General features: G+C 39.1%; 1 protein-coding gene across 3 annotated transcripts in view; it reads left to right on the top strand.

The window, feature by feature from the left end:
- Window positions 1-23,734, top strand: part of lrfn1 (leucine rich repeat and fibronectin type III domain containing 1) — a 168,456-nt gene that overhangs the window by 101,558 nt on the left and 43,164 nt on the right. For all 3 annotated transcript variants that reach the window (XM_040131848.1, XM_040131850.1, XM_040131849.1), the window contains one exon: window positions 12,119-12,170. The gene's annotated coding sequence lies outside the window, so the exon portion shown is untranslated. The remainder of the gene's footprint in view (window positions 1-12,118; window positions 12,171-23,734) is intronic.

Here is a 23,734-nt window from a genome sequence, read left to right as displayed (position 1 = left end):
TCTTATAAGAAAATTATAACAATATACATTATATGTTTTGGACTTAATACCACCCAAAATAATTTTTCTTTCATCCCTCTACACGCAGTCTGTGCAAGGCGAGCTGACTCCACCTGCTCTCGAGGGCATAACATCTTGATTGACATTTCTTAGCAAACAATCTGTTTCACTGCAGTCCTTTTATCATGGCCTCTCTATTCCTTTCACTGCCCCTCCTCAGAGTGGTGGATGGTGTTGAGAGCATTTGGCCCATAATGTCATTTACTCATGCAGACACATACCTGTATTTCTTTTCCTTTCCTTTGGCCGTCTTTCATTTTTTGTCAGGCACAGATGTCCGGAACTGGACCCTGCTTTACATTTAATGGTAGACTTAAAAAATAAAGGACAACATATGATTTTCCCCTTCACAATATCATAATGTAACATGGAAGAATTTGAAAGGGTTAAAAACTGTATTGACACCTCAGAAAATTCACAACGAAAAGTCACCATAAATATTTGTCAGGAGGTACTTAGAAACAGGGGAAACTGGATTACTGTCAAAAAAGAAATTGGTTATTGTCTTGTCATAAAACCCTGCCGTAAACTCTGAGTTTTTGTGGCTTTTCTATGAGGGCATTTTCCAATTTATCTTAATGGAAATCTGCAGCTTTTTTGCACTGAAGACCGAGAGAGGCATGAGCTGCATCTGTATTGAACTCTGTATAAGTTGAACAGCAAAGAAATTACATTATATAATACATCCATACTGTAGAGAGGAGAGAATTTAAGATGATTTAATTTGATAACAGCAACAAACAAGGCCCACGTGTGTCTTGAATGCCCATCATATTCACCAACATACAGTTTTCCTTATCAGTGATGCCTTTCTAACCCAGTCACTCTGAACCTGTTTCGTGCTCGTGGCACATCTCCGCTGACATGTGGGAAAGGTCCACGGTGAGGCACGAAATGGATTGGGCATCCATGGTAGCTAATTCAGATTCACAGAATTGAGAGAGCTGTGTTAAGGATGTTAGGCATTAAAGAGTTGTCTTTTTCATGGGATTATCTGCAAAGGAGGAAGTCAGTATTCAGACGGAGCTGACTGGCACGGCACGATCAACCCCCATCCAAGTAGAACACTTCTTCAGGCATGCAGAACATGCAGACTTAAGTCACATAATCCCCTTCAATGTCAGTGAGGATGTCAATGCGCTGACATGAATGGATAGGATACGACGGTTTTGCAGGCTTACCGTTGTTTCCAATCACAGGGTTTGCAGTGGTAGCTGGCAGGTTGCTTCTATTAGCCACTGCAATGCTATAAATGTACCGCAGATACACTGATGCTATGATGACAAAATATATTTAAACCACTGGTGAAATGCTACCCGTCTAATAAAATATCATCAGGAGTGTTCCAGGCGGCGTTTTATTCTTTGCATCTCAACATTGTGGCATTTATGGGCCCTGCAGATGTTGAAGTAAATAATTTGAAACACAAAACTAACACTGAAGCACATCTCAGGGGCTAAACAAACGATGGCGCTCTCTGCGCATTTGGTGCCCGAGTTCAAATGAGACTGTAACTGTGGATCATAACAAGGCTTTTTCTGGTGTTTTGCGGAAGCACTGTTCTGTCAGCATGACTAAGCGAGGCTGTCCAAGTCCAGCTAACCATGACTGTTTGAGAGAGCTATGAAAACAATTGCTTTTCAAAACAATTGGGTTCAGGCAAATTGTTGACGTTACACATTCAGATGTTGCTAACTGTTGTGTTTTTGCTTCTGTATCATACAGCCAAGCATTTGAAATCCTGCACTGAACATATTGGAATAGACATTCGGTGTTGAACGCAACACATTTCAGGATGTTATAATTATATCCTATCAATATTTGCTGCTGCAGACCAGTTTTTTTTACATGGAACTCATTAAAGTTTCATTGTATCCTATCACACCTTACCTTACATGAACATTCTGCTGTAAAATCTGGATGTTTATAAATATTTCAGTGATCAGTTGTAGGTTTAAATATTTTAATGTGATAAATGTAGAACCTGTGAATGTGGAAATCTTGTATGTATATACATTTACCAATTCATTTTATATACTCACTTATTCCCGAAGCTAAGTCTTTACCCACATACAAGGGGCAAAAGCCCAGAAAACACCTGTCATTGTGCTCAATTCAGAAATCATGAATTCCACTTAAATTACTGAGTTTTAAATTAGTATAAAATGAAGTAAACAGAAAATTACAATCTGAGTTTGAATTAAATGAGCTACTGTAGATTTGCATAAAATCTATAATTTTATGAGCTAAAAATAAAATATTTTTAGTTTTTATGTGAGTGGACTGTAAAATGCACTATCCGCTATATTGGTGCACACATACAGTAATAGAAAAGGAAGTTCAAATCAAGGTGTATTGCAGGAAAAGGGCCTTGTATGTCTTCATGCTTTAGTAAGAAGGGATCTGTTATAGTTTTATACTTCCTATTTGATAATAATTTGCTATTTGGACATGATTTGCTGTGTTTGGCATAGTTTGAAAATTGAAGCACTGTATCATGTTTCACATCATTGGATAGGTGGTAGTAAGCTTTGGGCCTGTAAATGACACATTTAGGTTTAATATGATCCTCAAAATGCCTTTAACTTTGCCTCTCTAGCAGACTTGAAAGGAAATCTCTTCGCTTTCCATTTTCAACCATGACAGTGCTGTAAGCTATCTCTAATCGGACTCCCCACCTTGTGTTGAGTCTTTTTTTTTTTTTCACTGAATGGGTACGTCTAAAATTAAATAGCTAGATTGATCAGTGAAATGACTGCCCGTATTTAGTGAGGTATAAAACTTGAGTCTCCCTGGCAGCAACAAGGCAAAACTACTGCTTGGGGGAAGCCATAGCCTTGGTTTTTCTTTTTTCCTCTGTATGTATTGAAACCTTGTTTGCAACAAAAGACATGCTGCTATGTTGCCGCATGTCGGCCGGGAATGCCGGCAGCACCATGCTAGTTCACGTTTTGTGGCTCCAATCAAGTTTGATTGTGCCAAGGGAGGTGAAGGGACGATGGTTTCCCCACACAGCCGTTTTGACTTGTCGATGCTAAGCACACAAAAAAATCTTTTTAAAGGTGTGACATGCAGACTGAGCTTGTGTTAATGCAGATTGTGGGATGCAGCAGTTTTTCTCATCCATGTTGGCATAAAATTGGGGATGTACTTCCACCTCTAAATTTAAAAGCAAGTGCCAGTAGAGTTTTTCCATGGCTTTAACTGGCAAAGGCACACACACCGTCGTCTCCAAAATCACCCAAAGTTTCTGTAATTATAATGGGTTTGATTATGGTTGATTCCTTCCCATAATATCATGCACAACTGCACGCAGGATGTATGGGAGTCTCCCCTTTCAGCTGGATAAAAACATGTACCCATCATGCAGCAGTGGGAATGATGCATGTGCTCCTGTAGTTGCTAATTTAAAGGATGTGCTGCTATTTTTCTAAGTGAAATTACACAATTATTCAAATCAGTGTTGGTCCCTTAATGAATGAATTTAATCATCTTACACACCTTTCTGAACACCTGGTTGGTGAATTAGCACACACACTCCAAGTATTTATATAGAGCCCTGAGCTTCATCTCAGGACATTTTGGAGTGGCAAAAATACGCACATGTAAACAAACCCACATACTGTGTGAGTAACCGATTGAAATTTTGGATCAAGCAACAGATACAAATAATGAACACATGGTTCACAGGTATCAGTGATTGGTAAATAACTGCATAGACATGCTGTACACATGGGAAGACTGGTGAATTTTTATTGTCTCATGAAACACAAATTAAATCTAAACAGGGACGTGATGTACCCTCGGAGGATTATTTGGATTGCTGTATAATTGTATTTGGGGTGCAGTATATTTGTGCTTTGGGGCTTGGCACCTCCTGCACAGGACCAGTTTATTCAAAGGAGAAGCCAGACTGGGTTTTCCTTGCAGCCCTTTAAGAGACAGTCTGCTGCTTTCTAAAAGGGGATGAACACAGCTGACATTATCTGGGATCTCTTATCCCAACCTAACCAGCTGATTAGCAGCTACGACAGCGGTACTGGTATTGTTTTCACCTCATGAGTGTGTGTGTGTGTGTGTGTGTGTGTGTGTGTGTGTGTGTGTGTGTGTGTGTGTGTGTGTGTGTGTGTGTCATCATGGCAAAATGTGGTCCTGGAGATACTTACTGTAGCGAGAACTAGCACAGAGGTGGTTTTGAGTAATTTGGCAGGTGTCCGTCTGTCTGTCTGTCTGTCTGTCTGTCTGTCTGTGGACTGATTTGTCACCACGATGGCGTCACAATTGTGCAAGATACAGTCACAGAACTCTACTGGTATGTAGAGGTATGACCAATGAGCACTGAACAGTCATGTAATGTAGCACTCATGTTGATGGGCGTCATGGCTGGTGTGATCCCATCACAAGATGGTCTCTAGTTATAATGTTGCTAGTTTCTCCTTCCATTTTTTTAAAAAAACTGAGTGCAAACATGAGCACAAAATGTAAACTAGGGGTGGGATTATGCAATTTTGGCAGCCAGATGCCCAATGTAATCCTGGTGCAACACAGGAAAAGACACTGTACACCAGAATTTGAAATTTCCCCTGGGAGGCCAAAATTGCATGGAATTAGTTGGACACACCCATGGTTATTTACAACTTTTGTTTGCAAACATGCTCACATTTACACACAGTTTCGCAATAATAAAACCCCATAGTGTGTTAGTTTCAGTGCGTTGAGCAAAAAAGAAAAGAAGTATCAATTCTACTGATACAAGAATAAGAAGTTTTGTTTTGAGTATCAATACTAGTCATTAGGATCAATACATAAAAGGAAAAAAAACACGTTCAGATCTCGCTCTGGGCACTTTTCTCAGTGCATGTGCTATTTGCTTTTCTGCTGCTGTTTTGTGCATACATTTATGCAGGTATCGCCTAGTTAGTTCAGAATATTCTAAAATCTTTAGTTATTTAAAAAATAAAAAGCCCTTGTTTTAACGTGCACGTGTTTTACTAATTCGCAGAGAGCAGCAAAAACAAGTGCACAAATCATTTGGTCGTAAATGTATTCAGAACTAGTTTATTAATGATCCATTCATACATGACGACAAATGTCTCTTCCCCCACACGATGGTACATTAGTTACTTTTAATAATAAAAGTGTCAGGGATTTTTACTCTGGTATTACTTGATATTGAAACCAAATTTCATGGTGTCTCCAACCTCTAGTAGACAAAGAAAAAAGAGATCGAGTGAGTTGTGCAGCTATCCCTGGCGTGAAATGTTGCTGACGTGGGGTTTATGCTCTCTGAGACCTTATTAGTACCGTTCGGTACAATCAATAGGACCATTAAAGACTCTGCAGTAGAAGTACCCATTAAAACAATCAGTCATGTGTTTATGTCTGCATTAATAAGTAAAAACTCTGTTTTGGTTTAGACATGAGTATGCCAGCCCATAATGAAATAATGGGTCAGAAGTGGGATGTTGCGTACAGGGTACATTGCCCTGTGAAAGTAGGAAGCCAGAAGTTGCTGTGTTCAAACAAACCCGTCCTTCTTGCACAACCCCGTACCCACTGATTATTTATGTGGGACTGGTAAATGTGCTGAGCATGGCTAAGTGTATAAATAGCAGTACGGACATCATCAGAGAATTCAGCTCACAAGGGGGATAGGGGAGGGGAAAGAGCTTACTACCAGAGCATCAGATCATGAGCAACAGAGACGCTCCTCCCTGACTCATCAAGAATGCAGAGAAACTTTGATTCCTCGCATGCTCGTAGTCTGCATGTTGGAGGCTCATTGGTAACCCTCCTGACCTCTGTGGCCACGACTGCACTACTTTGTGTTGTGCCTAATGCATAATTATTCATATGACGTGACAAGTGCATTATTCTGTTACCATGTTCCCCTCGGTTCACTGACTTATATATGTGCGACACGGTTTATAATAACACAGACTTGCAAATGTAACTGTTGTTATTTTATTTTATTTATTTAAAATAGCTTCCTAACCAGAGCAATTATTAGAGCGTATATTATTTGATGGGATTCTCTCAGGCAACTTGTATTACTGCTCAGTGTCAGCAGGGTCAGTGTCTGCGCCACGGTGAGATTATCTTCCTAACAAAGGAGTCACAGCATCCCAGTCATGGTAAATATCGCAGTAAAGCATCAGCCCAATTTTTTCCTCATCATTTTACACCTCCTCCACCACCATTATCTCTGTGTACTCATGTGTTCCAGCTCTCTGCAGTGCAGCCCACAGTACAGGCCTCTACTTTGCCTTGGGTTGTTGCCTTTGTCTGGAGCTCTCTCATCTCTGGAGGTCACATTGGCCGCCCTGGAGGTACTGGTAATGGTCAGTGTGCCAAATGTGTGGGCATGCTAAGAGAACCATATGCTGTCTGTTAAATCACACTCAGCGGAGGCAGCCGAGTAACATGGCTGTTTGGTATCTGATGAAAATCACAACATGCTTAACATGCACGGCAGAGGCAAACGCTGCAGTAAAGCAATCAGTTAAGCGTGCAGCGTATTGGAGCAGGTATTACTTGTATCCTTTCCTTTATCACCATGACACTTCTTGTTTTGTATTCCGCACTGATCGCTTCCAGGGAAGGCGATTAAGCAGGCAGAATAACCAGGCCTTACTCAGACTCCATGGGCTAGCCTCTTGCCACCATTCGTAATTCATCCAACTGGTTAAGTTCACCGTGGTCCAACATCAAAAATGTGTTTCTTTATTTGTTTTTTATTGGGGGTTTTATAATAACAGTGTGGGTCTTAGCCTCAAAATATTTATTTCAGCCTTGTGGCAAGTCAGGCAGAGTAAAAGGAAAGTGGATGTGTTGTGTGCCTAGCATTTTCACACATGGTTTAGACACTGCTATAGAGAGACCCTGTAGCTAGTTCTTTTTCACTCTTCATTAAGAATTCTGGAGGGTGTTTTGACTGAGAGGCGATAATGTTTCTATGGACATCGCTGGCCTCCTGTCACACGCCAACAGGTACTGCAAAATACAGGCAAAAGCATTTTTCAGTTCTCAGAATGAAACCGTTTTAGTTTTAGTTGAGTGCTTATCTGAAAAAACACTGCAAAATCATTGAAAAAATATCAAATGAAACATCCATTTTCTCGCCATGTGGAGACATAATCCAGGCTTACAGTTAGACAAACGCCTGCCTTACCCTGTGTACAGAAAGTCTGAGATTCTGAAACACTGAACAAATAGCTGCTTGTCCTTGAGGACGGCCACGAGTGAGAGGCCTGGGTTGCTACACTGGGTTTAGAAAAGCAGGGAAAAGCAAATCATCCCCAAGTTTTAGTATCGAATGAATCATCTATCATGTATAAGTCATCAGTCTTATATATATTATTATCACATAAGACTGCATATATATAGAGCTGAAAGTATTTGTCAACTGATTGATTAATAAATTGATAATTAAACTGATTAGCAAGTATATTAATTGTTTCAATAATTTTTCCAAGCAAAAACAAACACTTTCTAGTTCCTGCTTCTTTTTTTTTAATTTACAGTTTTACATTTATACAGGATATACATACAGGAAAAAAAAAACATAACAAAACTATACACACTACAACTAACACTAACAGCAGTACACTGATAAGCAACACAACAACACATATCGTAGATGATAAGGGGGGACATAACTATAGTACAATACAGCACAGAGTTAAATATATTATTTAGTTAATTTTCTGCAATTATGATCATAAGGTCTACTTGACCTGTGTGGGGGAACCGGGTTTCAAAATCCTCTCACGAAGGACTCCACAGTGAGTCCATAATAATAATTGAATTGCAAATAGGCAATGTTGAAACACATTTCCACATTTCATTCCGAGATTGTAGTTAGTATCGCTGATCATGTCGGCTTTTTGTTCCGTACCAAGAAGATATAAAAATGAAAGTAACCAGATCTCTATCATATAAAAGGTTGACTTAAGAATCTTCCAGTTCAACAAAACCATTCTTGTAGCAGCCAAAAAAAAACGCTAGGCCTGCTATTCCTCTGTCTTTTTTGGACTTTAGCTGTGCAGCCCTAGACCCCAGCAAACAAACAACAGGACAGGGAGCCAGGTTACTATTTATAATTAACAACATAATTACCAATAACAAATAATGGATTAATTGGGAAAATAACACACAGATTAATTGATAATGAAAATAATCATGAGTTGCAGCACTATATATGTATTTTTAACCATACCAGTTAAGCTTTAAGAGCTGCAAGTCGTCTGTTTCAGTAATCCTGTCACATTAGGAGAAGTGATGGTATCCCTGGAGGCGGTATATGAGCCTGAAGACATCTGATCTTTGAAGGATGTTTTGAAGCAAAACTGCTTCTGTTTTTGAGTATGCAACCTTTCCCCTCTCCTTGGCAAGCCACGCATCCCACTACCAGTGGTTTTGAATTAGAAAAATAACAACAGTAGCTAAAATGGAGAGTAGAAAATCCTCTCACAAACCTAATCGCTGTGTCACTCGGTAGAAGTCTATGTGCATGCAGTGTATGTATCTGATGTGTCTGCGTGGGAGTTTGATGAGTAGATGGGAGGGCAGTTAGCATGCAGTTACAACATGTGAGCTTACAGCTAAGGCAGCATGAAAAGCACGGGTGATATTTGCAGTGTGAGCGTGCGTGCAGTGTGTATTATTCAATTCCTTTGTGTAGAATGCTTAGGGAACATGAACATTGGATGGACGCCCCAGTGAAGTGAAGCATGCGTGAAATTGTACTTCTCACATCACTGTCTTAGGTCAGTCAGAAAGCTGCCCATTGGATGTTGTGTAATGCCATTTTGACAGTAAAGGATTTGACTTATCTAAAACTTGACAAAACACCCACACTGAATGATATGTCACTGATTCCTTAACAACACTAGGAAGATTTTAGATTTAGCTATATGCTCACCTAAAAGTTAAGGGAGCTCTTGTAGCTAGGAGGTCAGTCGTAAACATGACACTAAAGAGGAAGAAGAGGCATGTTTCTTCTGGATGTTGTGGACCGCTACTAAACCACCTATGAAGTTTTGCGCTCAATTTCAGGGTCTTTTGGAGAGGCCTACCTTGTTTACACAGTGGTGTAAGTCGGAGTTCGCTTAGGTAAATATGTCTTGCTTGGACAAACACCCTGTGTAGCTGTGGCTGGGGCCGATAAAAAGGACTGTAGCGATCCTAATCAAGATTGCTGCTTTGGCAATTAAATTTGACAGAGGAGAATCAGAGCTACCGCTCTGTTGTTATTATTCCCGAAGAAGAAAAAAAAAAAGGGGAAAACCTTTTCTTCATCTACAAAAGTTTCAATTACCTCTGATAGCTCCATGTGCGCTTTTAGTCGTGCACTGGTGAGAGAGAGGAAAAAATGCAGCTCAGTTGAACTGTTTTAGTCTATAGACTGTACTGAAGCAGTTTAAATTAGTTCCAAGAAGTTTGTTTGTGTCCTCTGAAAGCTATTTACACCTGACTTTTTTTTTGTTTGGTTCACTGCAGTCCTACAGAGTTTATTTGTGTGCATGTGAGATTGATGTCACCAGAGCCCAGGTGTGCATGAAACCACTGCACCAGAAATGTTTAAAACTGGTCTTTTTGGCAACTGCACTGAAGCTCATATTCATGTCCAGTAATCATGTGCTCTCCAGCAGTTAAAAATCACCAGAGACAGATAAGGAAAGTCTATAAATGCAGTTAAGTGCAGCATGATTTTTCAGTCACAGGAATAAACTTTGTTGATTTTTCTGCTTGCCAGAAAGTGTTTCAAGGGCTCAGCAGTACCCTGCTTTAAAGAGTTTAGAGGGCGGTGTATTTTTTATGCCTTTCCAAAACCATATGCACAAGAAGGCAAGTGTTATGAATGGATTACAGTGTGTTTATCTCCTGTAACATAAGCTGCAATCAATAGCATGTCTGACTAACTAGCTTACTACCTACAGTGGCAGCCAAGCCAAGAGGCACATCATTATCTAACCAGCTTACATAGGTTTGTGGGGTTACTTGTTAATGTTAAAAAAAGGCCCAGCTGTGACTAGTGCATCCACTTTGCAGTATTCCCCCACTGAATAGAAGCCAATCCTGGGATCTTTCAGATTTTAATTTAAGCAGCTGTGTCCTAACACCAGCCAACGTTAGGTTAGGTTTCCGAAACACACCTGTCCTCATTCAAAAGCCTTTTCTGTTGTGATATTGAAAATGAAGCGCACTATTTCTAAAATATATACATGCTCGTAATCCAAGCAACCAAACAGGGTTACGTTAGAATGAAATAACAGTCTGATCTTACATTTTTCAACAACATTAGGGCTAGCTAGCTGTACACTGCAGTTAAAGAAAAATGATTTTTCTTTGGTTATATATCAATGCTTTCTACATGGATCATCATCTTTACCTGGGACATGTAGCTTTACCCTCAGCCTTTCAACATTATATCATAAATATGGCCATTAGGTACATAGTTTAGACCCCTTTTACAAGATTCTTAAAAGAGTCAGTCAGTTGGTCAGAGAAGGCGTTGTCAACCAACTCATGAAGCTAGTCTTAGCTTAATTAGCTAGCTAGTCGCAGCTGATAAAATCTGTCAATGACACTTGTCATTTTATCGGGCAAAATTGACAGTCGCTGGCAAGAAATAAGAGGCCTGCTTTTGTCTACCTCTGTTTGAAATCAAGGACCTGTTGCAACCCCGGGCTGCTGGGGGGGCGCGCTGATCAGCCGTCTGGCATTCTTTGCTCCTCCTCCTCTTCAACCTCTCCCTTGGCATGCAGAGGATTGCCCTCATTACGGAAAAACGTCATGCGTTGTCCCCGTGCCTAAGAGGGGACGCGCCAGTGCTCTCAGTGGTGACAGCACTGGTGCGTCCCCTCTAAGGCAGTCAAGTAGGCATCACAGCTGCGATGCCCTCTATTGAAAAGGGACAGGACAGACTGTACCTCCTGAGGAGACTCAGGTCTTTCAATGTGTGCAACAGGCTGCTTGGAATGTTCTGTGAGGTCCAGTACCAGGAGCATACTGGTAAACCCATCTCATCCATGAGGAGATGAACAGTCTAAGAAGCACCTTCAGTAGCCGTCTCATCCTTCCGATACGTTTGAAGGAGTTCTTCCTTTGTAGCAACAGCCGTTCGGTTTCATAATGCTGCAGTGACCCCAGTCTAAGCCAGCTCAGCGGTTTCCGAGGCCCACTGCATGAGAGTCACCCCTCATGGACTGCACAGTTTTATACACTTAATACTATATGATGCATACCTTTGCACATATATCTTACATATTTTTATTAGTATGTTTAAATATTTTTGTTTTTATTTTCATTTATTATATTCCTTATCTATTTCTTATTTATTATTCCTTTGCTTTACACATCTCTGCTCCTGTTAGACAGAAATTTTCCTGGAATAAATAGATCTAGCTATCTATCTAGCTATCGATCTATCTAAGTACAAAATTTGCAAATATTCTTATAGTCACTTGGGTGTTTCTCTGTTTACTCAGTATTCTATTTATTGTCTTTATTAAACTTCATGGCAAATACGTATTTTTTTATTGGTGCCAAACTAATAATACGGTATATAATGACACAGCATTATACAAAGACAGTATATGTTATATTCAGCAGTCAGTATTCATTGAATTAATTCATTGTATTTAATAGCTGTAATAGTAAAAGTTACGTATTTAAAAGAAAAGACTAACCTGGAGGTAAGGCAGGTGTTCCAGTGTACAGTCCAAGGTTAATTATAATACAGGCTACGGACAATTATTAGTTATACGTATAAATCAGCAAATTGTATTTAAACAAGGAGGCAGGTGAAATGATATTACTGCTTGAATTTCTCCATTTTTAAATTTCATCTGGCAGAGAAGCTCTGGGCAGAAAAATGATTGTTCCACCACTATAGAAATATCAAATCGTTTGTATTAAGTCTGGGGTGGAATCAAAGATTGAACTATAAATTGAACTTTTTTATGATTCTGACACTATTACAACTGGGGCCATATGGCCCCCAATGTTATTTGTGCTTGCAAATTAAGGTGTGACCGTTTATTTCTCTCTGCAGACTGCTTTGAAGTGAACCCCGTGAGGAGCATCCAAAACGACACAATATTCTGGTGAGTTCCCAAATTGAAATTAAAATCCTCTTCAGATTAACATAATATGCCACCACACATAACCCATCCAGACTGTGAACAAGAGCAGAAATTGATGGGGTAGAGGGATAAAGGGAAAGGCTTTGATAACAATATGCTGACAAAATGAGGTTTCCCTCCTCTGACTCAATCAATCACTCATTACATTAAACACAAAGGCAAATGCTACAGTTTTACCCATTTTCTTTCATTTTTCTCCTTCATATATTAACTCAAATGCAGACACAGGGGAATGTAAAAACACAGTATCTCGTTCTTTTCCTCCTCTCTCTGTCAGATGCAGATTTAACCACATGTTCACATTGAGAGAGGGAAGGAGAGAGAGCGCAAGCTTTCTCAGAGTGACACTGTTAGCTATCCTCTCACATAGGCAGGGTTTGGCTGGCGCCATGGCTGTTTGCCTCATAGCCTGCGCAATGGGAGTCGGCTCCATTATTAGAGCTGCTGCTTCGCCGCCCTGCAGCAAACCCAGCATCCTCTGCTCCTGCAGATTTAATTTCTTATCTCAATAGGGAAAACAGCCCCTCTGATGAACAGCAGAAAATACCCTGGGCTGCTGTGAACACGGACTGAGAATACATACAATAGATGGTTTGATAAACTCATGAACGTGCAGAGCACTGATATTCCTCATAGGAATTTGTGGCTGGTCATAGATATTCAAGGGAATTTGCTTTTTATTACTTAAATAATGATACAGGGAAGGGAAGCTGTCGTTACCATTAAATACTGTATTTAAGTAGCTTCCATTAAGCATATATCAGACCTTCAATAGGATCCCTGGTAGGTGAATGTCTGTAATTTGCTGCTGCTGTTTTTCTAGGACAAACCCAGTTGTGTTCATGTTACTGTTTGCAAATAAATAAAGACAACTCTTCAACTTCTGTGCCCACACATGACATAAACTCGGCATGAACCGGTGCCACATGTGTGCTCCTTTTGTTAAAAGTGTTGCGAGAGCACATTGTCACTTCCCAGAGAATCCCTCTTGGAGTGCAAAAAAATATATATATAATATTTGTACTGTGACATTACTTTGGGTTTTTTCCCCTATTGTTTTCCTGTTTGCTTTATTTTTGACATTTGGCAAAATTTCTTCTTTGCTCCACTCGGTAAAAAGTGATAGCCTGTAATGGAACTGAAATATTTGACTTGTTGTGGCTTTTCCAGCCCGTTACCAACAGCTTCGTCAATGTCATGAAAAGCCACTACAGTGGTAATTGTGTGTCAACTTTCCCAGGCCCTAGAACAAAATTTATTATGTGAGCACAATGAAGTTATGTAACTTGATACACTCTGGCTAAATTAGTTTTGTTGTGTTTTACAGTATACACCTGGTAGGGCCGTACTTACTGATAGTAGTGCTATCTTATCTGTGGTCTGACGCGTCAAGAATAACTGATTAAAACCATTCCTCTTTCAAGCTCTTATCTTCTTATCCTGCTGTGGTGGAGCAAATATTCAGATGGTTAACTTAAGTTAAAGTAGTAATACTGCAATATACAGTTAAACACAAGTAAAAGTCTTGCAATGAAATTATACTTAAATAAAAGTATCAAAAGTAAAAGTACTCATTATTTAGATTGGTCCCTTTCCTTTTTTGTCCCTTATATTGTTTTATTATTGCTACTGATTGCTTTATTGATACTGATGGTACTGATCAGGGTGGAGGTCAGTTGAACTGTCTTATAATCTGTTGGGATGTTTAATAACACATCTAATTATCATGTTTTCAAATTATATTTATATACTTTAAAAATTAATTACACAGTATGTTTATAACTTATGTTATCTGCAAAGTAACGATTAACTGCTACCTATAAAGTAAATGTAGCAGTGAGTAAAAATACATGATTTACCTCTTAAATGTCGTGGAGTAGAAGAATAAAGTGGAACAATACAAATAGGTTACTTAGTTTGCATGTACATTGTTACCGTCCACCATTGGTTTCAACTCTTCCTGAAAATACGCTGACAAGCCCATCCATACATTCATCACGTGTGCTTGTGCAGCAGTAGAAACTACTGAAAAATTCACAGTTCTGCACAGACACCATATCAAAGTACAGTTTATATTTATGAGATACATCAATACACGCCAGCCTTTGCAGCTAAACGTTGCAGATATTGAAACTGATCGTTTTCAGGTGGCTGGGGCTTACATAATATGAGAACACATTGATTTTTCTTGCTTTGAACTGTCAGTCCTGTAGGATGCTTCGCTGCACGAGGGGAGTGCCTCGCTTCAGCATTGCACGGGGCAGGAGAAATCAGCCATATCCGCTAATTTGGCAGTTGGGTAGAAAGAGTGAGTTAATAATCCATAGTATGAGCAATAACCAAATATATAAAGGCAAACCCATTACATTAACCATTTTATTTTCCAGCTAGAAATTCATGAAAAGGGGTGTAAAGCTTCTTATGTTTTAATGAAATTAGCAGATTATTATCAGTGAGGACGGGTTGTGTTGAATATCTGGTTATTAAGATAATTTGAAACAGATTAATTTAGTTATTTTGATTCAGCCCTTAGCACATGAGCCACACAGAATATTTTAGCGTGTGATGTTAACTTAAACACCAGTTGATGATGTGGTCATGAGATTATTAATTATCCTCATATTGTTTGAGAAGGTGATTCCAGTCTTTTTTTGGTGGGGAATTGAGTGCAGGACATTGACACCTTTGACATCACATTACATGTGAGGTCCAGGTGACAATACTCCCATTACTTCGGTCTGATAGGACTGAGCAGTGATAGCGACAGTGTGAGATCCCTGGATTTGGGACATTTTTTAATTAAGTGTTTCATCTGTTTATTTGGAGGAAAAAAAAGTGTGAGAGAAGAAAAAAGTGAGTTTTCAAAGTTGCACTGATCCTCCTGTTGACAGGTATTTCGATTAGCTTTCTTCAAAATCATATCAAGTTTATCTGTGTGACCCTTAACCACAGATACCGTCTCAGTTTGCTGATGTTCACAGTATGAACACAGTGAACAAAAAAGTTAAAATGAGTTTGATGGAAATGTAAGATTGCAGCTAAATAATTAAGCAAGTAAATAAATAAATATGTAATTTAATTAGTGCTGATACTTTGGGATGCTGCTGAAATGCTTATTTAACATTTCTCCTTCCCACAAGTTTGACAAAGGCTTCATTAGCATTACCTCGGGTTATGAAAATACCCAGTGTTTTCTATATAGAATAAAATCATTATCATAATGCTTAATAATAATTAACAAGCCCTAAGGAAGGTATTTTATAAATGATTGATTATAACCAGCAATGCAGAGGGTACATTTGTGTATGTATGTGTGAAATACAGGTATTGTATATCACTTAAACATTTATTACTTTTAATTAAACTGTGTGAGATTTCAGCGCCACAGTGTTTTGCAGCTGACTTGCATGTCCTAAAGTAAATGTTTTGCTCATGTTGTCATAGAGCAGGAAGAAGCAAAACCAATTGTCATGAACTTAATATCTTGCAAAATTGAAAGAGCTCTTTAATGAACCATTTTCCTCCATGAGAGCATGTTCAGCACACCAAAGTATAGATTTTTGACTCTTTTTGAAATTAGACTTTCTCCATGCAAAATAACTGTTTTGATGTCTTTTGTTGGCATCTGCTGCTTTTCTCAGGGCGCTATAATTAAACAGGAGGAGGCTGCAACCCTTCTTTATTTTGTGTCAGTTTGAGAAATGGCTGTCGCAAAACGAACTGTGTCAAAGCAATACCAGTTGAACAACAGCTAGATTTCACACACAGTGGAATCCATTTGTAGGAGTGTGTGTATCTGAGGATTCTTGAATAAATCTTCATTACCGAGGTGGGATCAATGCCTGAAAATGCACCAAAAATCAGTTTTGTGGAGAATTTGCTAAACAGCATCGCACCACATTGTGTATCTATCAAAGACGGGTATCAGCTACAGCTACCTGAAAATCAAAACTTATGAAGGCACATTACTTGTCACTGTACAGCTGAAAAACTTATTGAACTGCTTTGATCCCTGCTCCCAGTAATGGCTAGGGTCCTGACAACACCAATTGTAGATAAACACAGAAAAGAGGGGTTAATAGTCAATGTTACAATATATATTGACAGAGTTAAAGCACCTTGAAATTCTTTCAATTGTTTCCTGACATTTTAAGAGCAGCACTCAATCACAAGATAAGTAATCTTTTTGAAATATGGAAAAAATGCCTGTTTTTTATTTACTCTCCACAAGTCATCACCCAGGTTTACAGCCACAGCCCATCCCCTGATTTGACAACATCCTCAGGATAACTCTCATATGTCATCATTAAAGACCACGGACCCCGGCACTTTGTCAGAGTTTGCAGTCCAATGAAAAGGTACAAAGGGGGCAGAAAAATAGATCTCTTTGATGAACAACAGATTATGATGGAGAGGTGAGCGAACGTTCCTCTCGTTCGCTGCCCACGTGCAGTGCAGCAAGATTTAGCATCTCACACAGCAGCAAATTGCTGTCTGATCCCAAAGACAAGCTGCAAATGGGTCTTAATCCTGTTGGACCTTTGTTAAAAACTACAGTGAAATGTGAATCTCTCCTTTCATTTTGAATATAATATAAAGACCTGTGTTTCCATATACCATCAAATGTATATGCTGATTTATTTTCATGACATCAATTTACATATATTTAGTATTTATAGTATCATTATATACAGTACTTATAGGCTATCCACATATATTTACATTCCAAAGACAGGCTTCCATTCAAAGTGTGTCTGAATTATCAGAGGATTAGCTGCCTCTTTCAGCCTGACTTCTTTTGTTGTAATATGACATGTGGAAGTCTGACATAAAAATTCCCACTGAGCTCTGTGACTTGAGAGCTCACCCCAGCTGAATCTGCCTCAGCTGCCGTCTGTGTTTCCTCAGTTTTAGTTGGCCCACCTCTGAGGGAGGTGTCTCCAAAATTAGAAACCTTGCTGACAACATGTCGGCTCTCAAATGCGATAACATGCAGTAGCTCACAGACAAGGCTTTTACTGTAATTTGCCTGAGCTTATTGCAAAAAAAGAGATCTCCAGAAAATGAATCAGCGAAGCTAATTGATTAATTGTTGAAGTAATTTTTTAAGCAAACATGTTTTAAATATTTTCTGGTGTTTTATGTATTAAACTATTAATATAAAATAATAATCAGTAGATTGATCGATAATTAGAATAATCATTAGTTGCAGCCCTAGATGAAACAATGAACATCGACACATACGGTGTAAAATTTCTTATCAAGCAGCCAATAGTAGCTAACTGGTTTTAATACAAAGCTACTATTGGTATCTGTTTATTTCACAAATATATCTGTATTTCTGTGTCTGTGTATGTATCTGTATTCAGATTTACACTGGAAGTGGGCCAGGCCTAGGCCAGAAGTCATTAGAAATAGTCTAGGCCGCCTGTGCTAAATTTGATTTGTGCTATTTATAATCTTAATATGCATTATGTTTGAGTTTAGCTGCTTGGGAAATTTAACCATGTGCCTAAATTGATCAAATAATAAAGAATCCGCTGTATTTAAACTCCATCTCCATCAAACAAAAAATTGGATGTCTCAACTTTGTCGAAATAGAAGCTGTGGAACTTTAGGCACAGAAGTACAGATAGAATTTACTTGGATTACTTTTGATGCTTTGGAAAATGTCTAAATTTGATGATCGTGAGGCATTTGATTTCAAATTGGTTCCTTGGACCTTTATCCCTTTATTCAGGACGGACGTCATAGAAACTGCAGTCACTAGAGAGAGTGAGCGCTGCTGATTATAAGTTCAGTGTGTGAATGATGTCTCTATTCAGGTTGACTGGGTTTTAACCCTGAGAAGAGGATGTACAAGTTTTAAGACAGTCAGGTTATAACTGGGTGACACGTCAGCAAAGCGGAAAAACAGAAACATTGATGCTGTTCACATCCTTGATGTGCTTGTATTCGGTTACATCCACATGCTTATTTGCCTCATATCCACTTCAAACAATATATTATTACATTACTGGTCCTATAAACTTAGTAAGGAATTTGCAGTGTTGTCTTATTCCTTGTGGCATTGTTTGTTTCTGTTGGTTTAACCTTGAGTCATGTTGCTGGCTTTACTGGCCCAGAGAGTGCAGCTGTGTGTAACAACCGCCCGAAACTGACTTTTAAAAATAGGCTGAAAGAAACAGCCGATGCCAACAGGAATACTAGTGCAGCTACCTGCTGACTTAAGTGTTTCTGTAATGTTTGCTCTAGTGTGTTTGTACATGACTAGGCATGTGGTCACATAAATTAGCATTATCAATTATGGGGAGGTTCATTATTTCTGCTAATCTTTCCCATCTGCACATCTCATCTGTTGTGGAAAATTATTGTGTTTGTACATTGGTCCCAGAATTAAATTTGGCTGAAGCGAGAAATGCACAGGAACTGGACGGCATCATGGCGTTGGAATTGCAGTGGTTGCGGTGAATTCTGGGTATTGTAGTAGGAAGATGGAGGCAGAAAAAGTGCGTTTTCTCAGCTAATTTTGTATGCTCAAAAAACACAGTATTTTTAGAAATTGGCATAACAAGCTAGATTTGCTTTATTAATTTGGCACACGAACAACACACATTAATTAACGTCAATGTGATGCGAATGTGTCAGGTCTAGCCAAAAGGCTAATTATCTTCTGTAGTCCCTGAGCATGTTGATGTTGTACATTAAAAGAAACAAACAAGCAGATAAAACAACATCAAAGCACATATATACAACCATCAAAGAGCAGACATCTATACAAACAATCAGACTGTCACAACAACGGTTAGGACTAAACATCACCAAACTTTAGTAGTTCCTGAATGGCTTGACAGAGACAATAATAACACAAAAAGGCACTTTAAGATTCCTGCAGTATGTATCAGTGCTGTTATAACCTAGTCTGTCAGTCTTTCTTCTTACTGTCCAACAAGGCCGACTTAAAGAGTCATTTGAGCTTGCAGCCGTCAGCCTGAAGAGGAATGTAATATGCTGTCGCAAATAGAGGAAGGTGTGGCAGCAGAAAGAAGTTGCTGTTCACACACTGCATGAAGCATTTACATTTTGTTTTCCTTTACTTATATTGTTTCAATTGTATATTTTTTGTAGCATGTTGGAGCCACTGCAGAAGGAGATAATATATGCGTTCAACTGTATTGGTAGAAGAAAAAATAGAAAGCAAACAGCTTCTCAGTATGGAGTCTCACAAAAGTGCCATGGTTAAGGGTTCACGCTGTGAGTTTCTCCGGAGAATTGTGCCAGTGAGACCTGGCATCTCAGGAGACAGACGTAGTGGGACATCCCAGGCTGCAGAAAGATGAGAGTTGCCAGATTAAGAGTATGCAAAAATTCAGCTTTATGCTTTCAGATTCAAACGCCCACAACTCCTTTATACATACCTATACACACACGCACACACACACACATATATATATATATATTGATGCAGCTGTGCGTGCCTCCTGAGCTGTTAATAAATATATATATATATATATTAACAGCTCAGGAGGCACGCACAGCTGCATCAATTACAACTACATGTCAGCGGTTTGGCAGATCAAAATAAATCTAATGCAGATGAAAATGTGGAGAACAAACATGACAGAGTGAGACAAAGCATAACAGAAATTCATAACAGACATCATGTTCCCTTTGTTTGAAATAAACCTCCCCTGACTGTGCAGCACAACAAGAGGAGCTATAAATTATTCAGGTGCTCCCCAATGGCTGCCCATTTACAGCCGCTCACTTGCATCTGACTGGACCTATTCTTCTGCCGTTTTCCTCAGTGATCTCTGTTTTAAAATGGCAGTAAAACACATGTGACCTCTGAGTAGGACTCTGCCTTCACTCTAATGCTTAATTTATTCATTACCCTCCGCCTGTATTGGGTATGCGCTGCAAAGCCCCTAATTGTAAATACTGTAGAATACCAAAATGATTGTGAAGGGGAATGAACACAGCGGATTATTACAGCTATATGTAAATAACAAGGTGAAATATGGCGCCTTCCTCATTACAGTGAAAGCACAACAAGGAAAGAGGCGAGAGAGGTATAACAGAATGCAGTAGATAGATCATAATACCATTTGCTGTATTGTAGCCCATGAAGGACATCTCTCTCCAGACAGCACAGCATGTCATTTTTCTTCACTGCTGTTCCTTCATTCAGGCTGATGTGAGGTTTGATGTAGTAACTGCCAGGAAAAGGGAAGATGGTTGAATACCCTCTCTGTGAAGCGTTTTTTCTTTTTTTTCTTTTGGTTTAATGCGCATATTTCCATAACTAGCTGTCTATACTGTTCAAGGGCTCAGTCAGTTTTTGCAAATGTTTGCTCATGACATTGGAAAATGGTGTACAACAGTAAATTGTTGCAGGGTATCAGGCTGTCTCTGGAGATTGTGACACTCCCTGCAGATTTTCATAAATTTTGGGCTTACTTAAATTGTAATCCTTAATATTTTATGATTTCAGTTTTAAATTTTGTAGAGAGTAATGGAACAAGAAGATAACCAACCCCACTATGATCTGTTCTTGTGTAGAAAACTACTCACGCCACGTGCAGCAAGAAATCGGATCATGGTTGCTCGTGTCATGATCGAAAAAGGCCAATTACTGCCTGACGTTTTTTACTAACATGGTGTGAGTTTGTTTGACTGCAATGTAAACAGATAGACCAGTTGCTCCCCTTTCATATTCCTGAAGAACTGGCCGCTCAGTGAGCTGTAGTATTAAACCACACTTGCGGTTACAACGGTCACCAAATCAACCGGGAGAAATTAGGGATTACAACTTTAGACAAAACTTAAAGGAGACCTATTGTGTTAGTATTAAACGTGGCCAAAGTTTCAAATAATGAGGTAAACTTCAGCTCGTCCCAGATTTCTTTATACGGTGATCCACTCCAAGCACAGCTCATTCTCCTAACACAGTCTACCAGAGCAGTATTATCAGCACTTAATGTACCCCGGCATACAAATGACCAACAGTGCAGGTTTACTATACAGTCATTTGGCGACCACAGAATAACATTTTACTAGCAATGGTTGCCTTTGTATTTCCTGACAGCAGACGTTTTCCACTCACACTCCAGCACACTTCCCACATGTACAACTAATAACGGGCATATATAGAAAAAATTTTACATACAGATTGTGATTGAAAGACGTAATCCACCTTTATGTCAAACAATAAACAGGAAATGCGTTTAATATTTACCGAACAGAGACGTCCTGCTGTAAACTTTGTTGCTGCAGATGTTCGTGCTGTCCACTCTCATCTTCCGGATCGGATTAGCGCTCATGTACGGATGGGTTTGACAGGTTGACATTTCCAGTCAATTATGTTATGTTACTTAGTTTTAGTTACTGGTTAATTTATTTAACAGTTTGCTTTCAGAGCCTCCACAGCGATAAGGGGATGAGGCGGTGCTCACAAGCACTGGGTGCGCTGCCCCTTGCCCCTTGGATTTTCAGCCAATCAGTAGAAAGTGGGCTTTTAAGGAGGCCTTTCTTACAGAGGCCTGAGCTAATATTGCCTGTTTCAGTCAGAGGCTCAACTCGGGGGTCACATAACAGTGCAGTTTGAGATGAAGGAGGACTTTTTTTGTACTGTGAATCATGCAGAGCTACTCCAGTGGAGTCCCAGAATAGGAATACAGAGCTGAAAATTAGCATAATAGGTAACCCTTTACATTAAAATATAAATTAAGACTTTTACAGCTTGCAAAGCTTAAAAACGTTGCACAGTAAGTCTGTTTCAAATGCAGTGTGTCATCTGTGACAAAGCTCTTTCTAAATACATAATTCACCAATTTTTATCACCATTGCAACATCATAGCGACTCGGTAGGAGACAGACTAAGGAATATAATCTCTAATGAAACAAAAAAGAAATCCCCCTCCAACATAAACGTAATTTGTCGCAGTATAAGGCATTTAGTCCTTCACATATTCTCCACTTGACAGTTACAGCCTCTTAGCATAAACACGTACCATTCAAAGGCAGACTGCAGGCTGGAGAATAGTTTTTTAATGTCGATTAGAGATTTAATTGTTCTATGAGCGCATGCAGTCATCAAGGGGATTTACAGCTACAAATTGAGGTGAAGTCCACTCAGATTAACAGAGATGTTGCCTAAATAAATGGATCAATAACTCCTCTAATCACTTTCCCACTTTGATTCTGTCTGACTGTGAATTTTTTTTCTCTTGAATCTAGAATGAGAATTGGCCACCTCTTCTTTTTTTAAAACACCTACCTCCCCGTGAGAAGATTTGAGCAGGATAATCAGTACGTATCGCCCCATAGTTAACACTGAAACATGTTTTTCAAGTCTACTGAAATTGAAATGAACTTAACTCTTACTATTAATCAACATTGTCTTTCCTAAATTAATATTTGTCAACAAAACTTGTCACATTGTTATGAATGGAGTTTGTCTAAGTCATTGATCATTAGTCACACACCATTGCCCATATTCAGATGTGCACGTCATTGTGAAGCAGGCTGTTTACAGAGCAGAACCAGTTTTCGGCATCAGGGTGGCACTCTGATTAAATTCCCAGCCTGCGCTTGTTCCCCTGTGTCCTCTCCTTTTTGGCAAATAAATTGGAGTAAGCTGACCTTTCATCAGATATGGGCAGAAAACATGAGGGTTTAAGCTTCACGAACCAGACATGTTGACTTCAATTAATCAAATGAATGCCATTACAGCAGGTGACGTGTACGTGATGGTTCGCTGCACCATTCACATCTTTTACTCATCACAGCGAGGCATTACTTTCTGACTTTTTTCCCAGTGGATGGGGCCGATCACTGGTCTCTGTCTCACGCTCACTCTCTGCTCTGCAATTTTCAAGTCTGTGTGTGGACTTCTCTGCAAGTCTGGCATTATATAGCATCCTGAAGAGGGGTAAGGCTTTTAAAATGTTTGAAAACGATGAACGAATTAGTGAGTTTTCTAGTATTGTGTCATGCACACAACTAAAGTATGGCAGTAAGACTTCATATCAGCTAGAATAAGAGTGCTGCATATACATTTTCAAACAATACTACAAAAAAGGTCCCAAAATAAAGAAACCCGATTCAGATTATTTTGACAATCAGATTTTCACACTGTCATTGTCTGTACCATTGACCAAAACATTTACTATATAATACAAGCAAAATTAGAGTAAATACTATTCCCAGGCCTTTGAGAAGAATTAGCAAACTCAAAATTGAACAACTATTTCAACTTTTGATCATCTGTGCAACAGAATATTTCAGGGTTTGGTTGAGCATTTCATGGAAAAGTAACTCATTGTAAATCATCAGAACACAGTACCAAAAAAAACCGGGACTCACTTCACTTCTCTCAAATCACACAGCTCACACAATCTGTTTTCCTCCTGAATATTTTTGAATCTGCTGGTCTCAATGTCCAGAGGAAGAATACCAGATCTCAACTGTGCAACTAAAGATCTTTGGCTTCTAGATAAGCAAGATGTAACATGCGATTCAGG

This window comes from Xiphias gladius, chromosome 7 (assembly GCF_016859285.1).
Source record: "Xiphias gladius isolate SHS-SW01 ecotype Sanya breed wild chromosome 7, ASM1685928v1, whole genome shotgun sequence".
NCBI lineage: Eukaryota > Metazoa > Chordata > Actinopteri > Istiophoriformes > Xiphiidae > Xiphias > Xiphias gladius.
The sequence above is the reverse complement of the archived record's forward strand: the minus strand, read 5'-3'. Positions and strand labels throughout refer to the sequence as shown.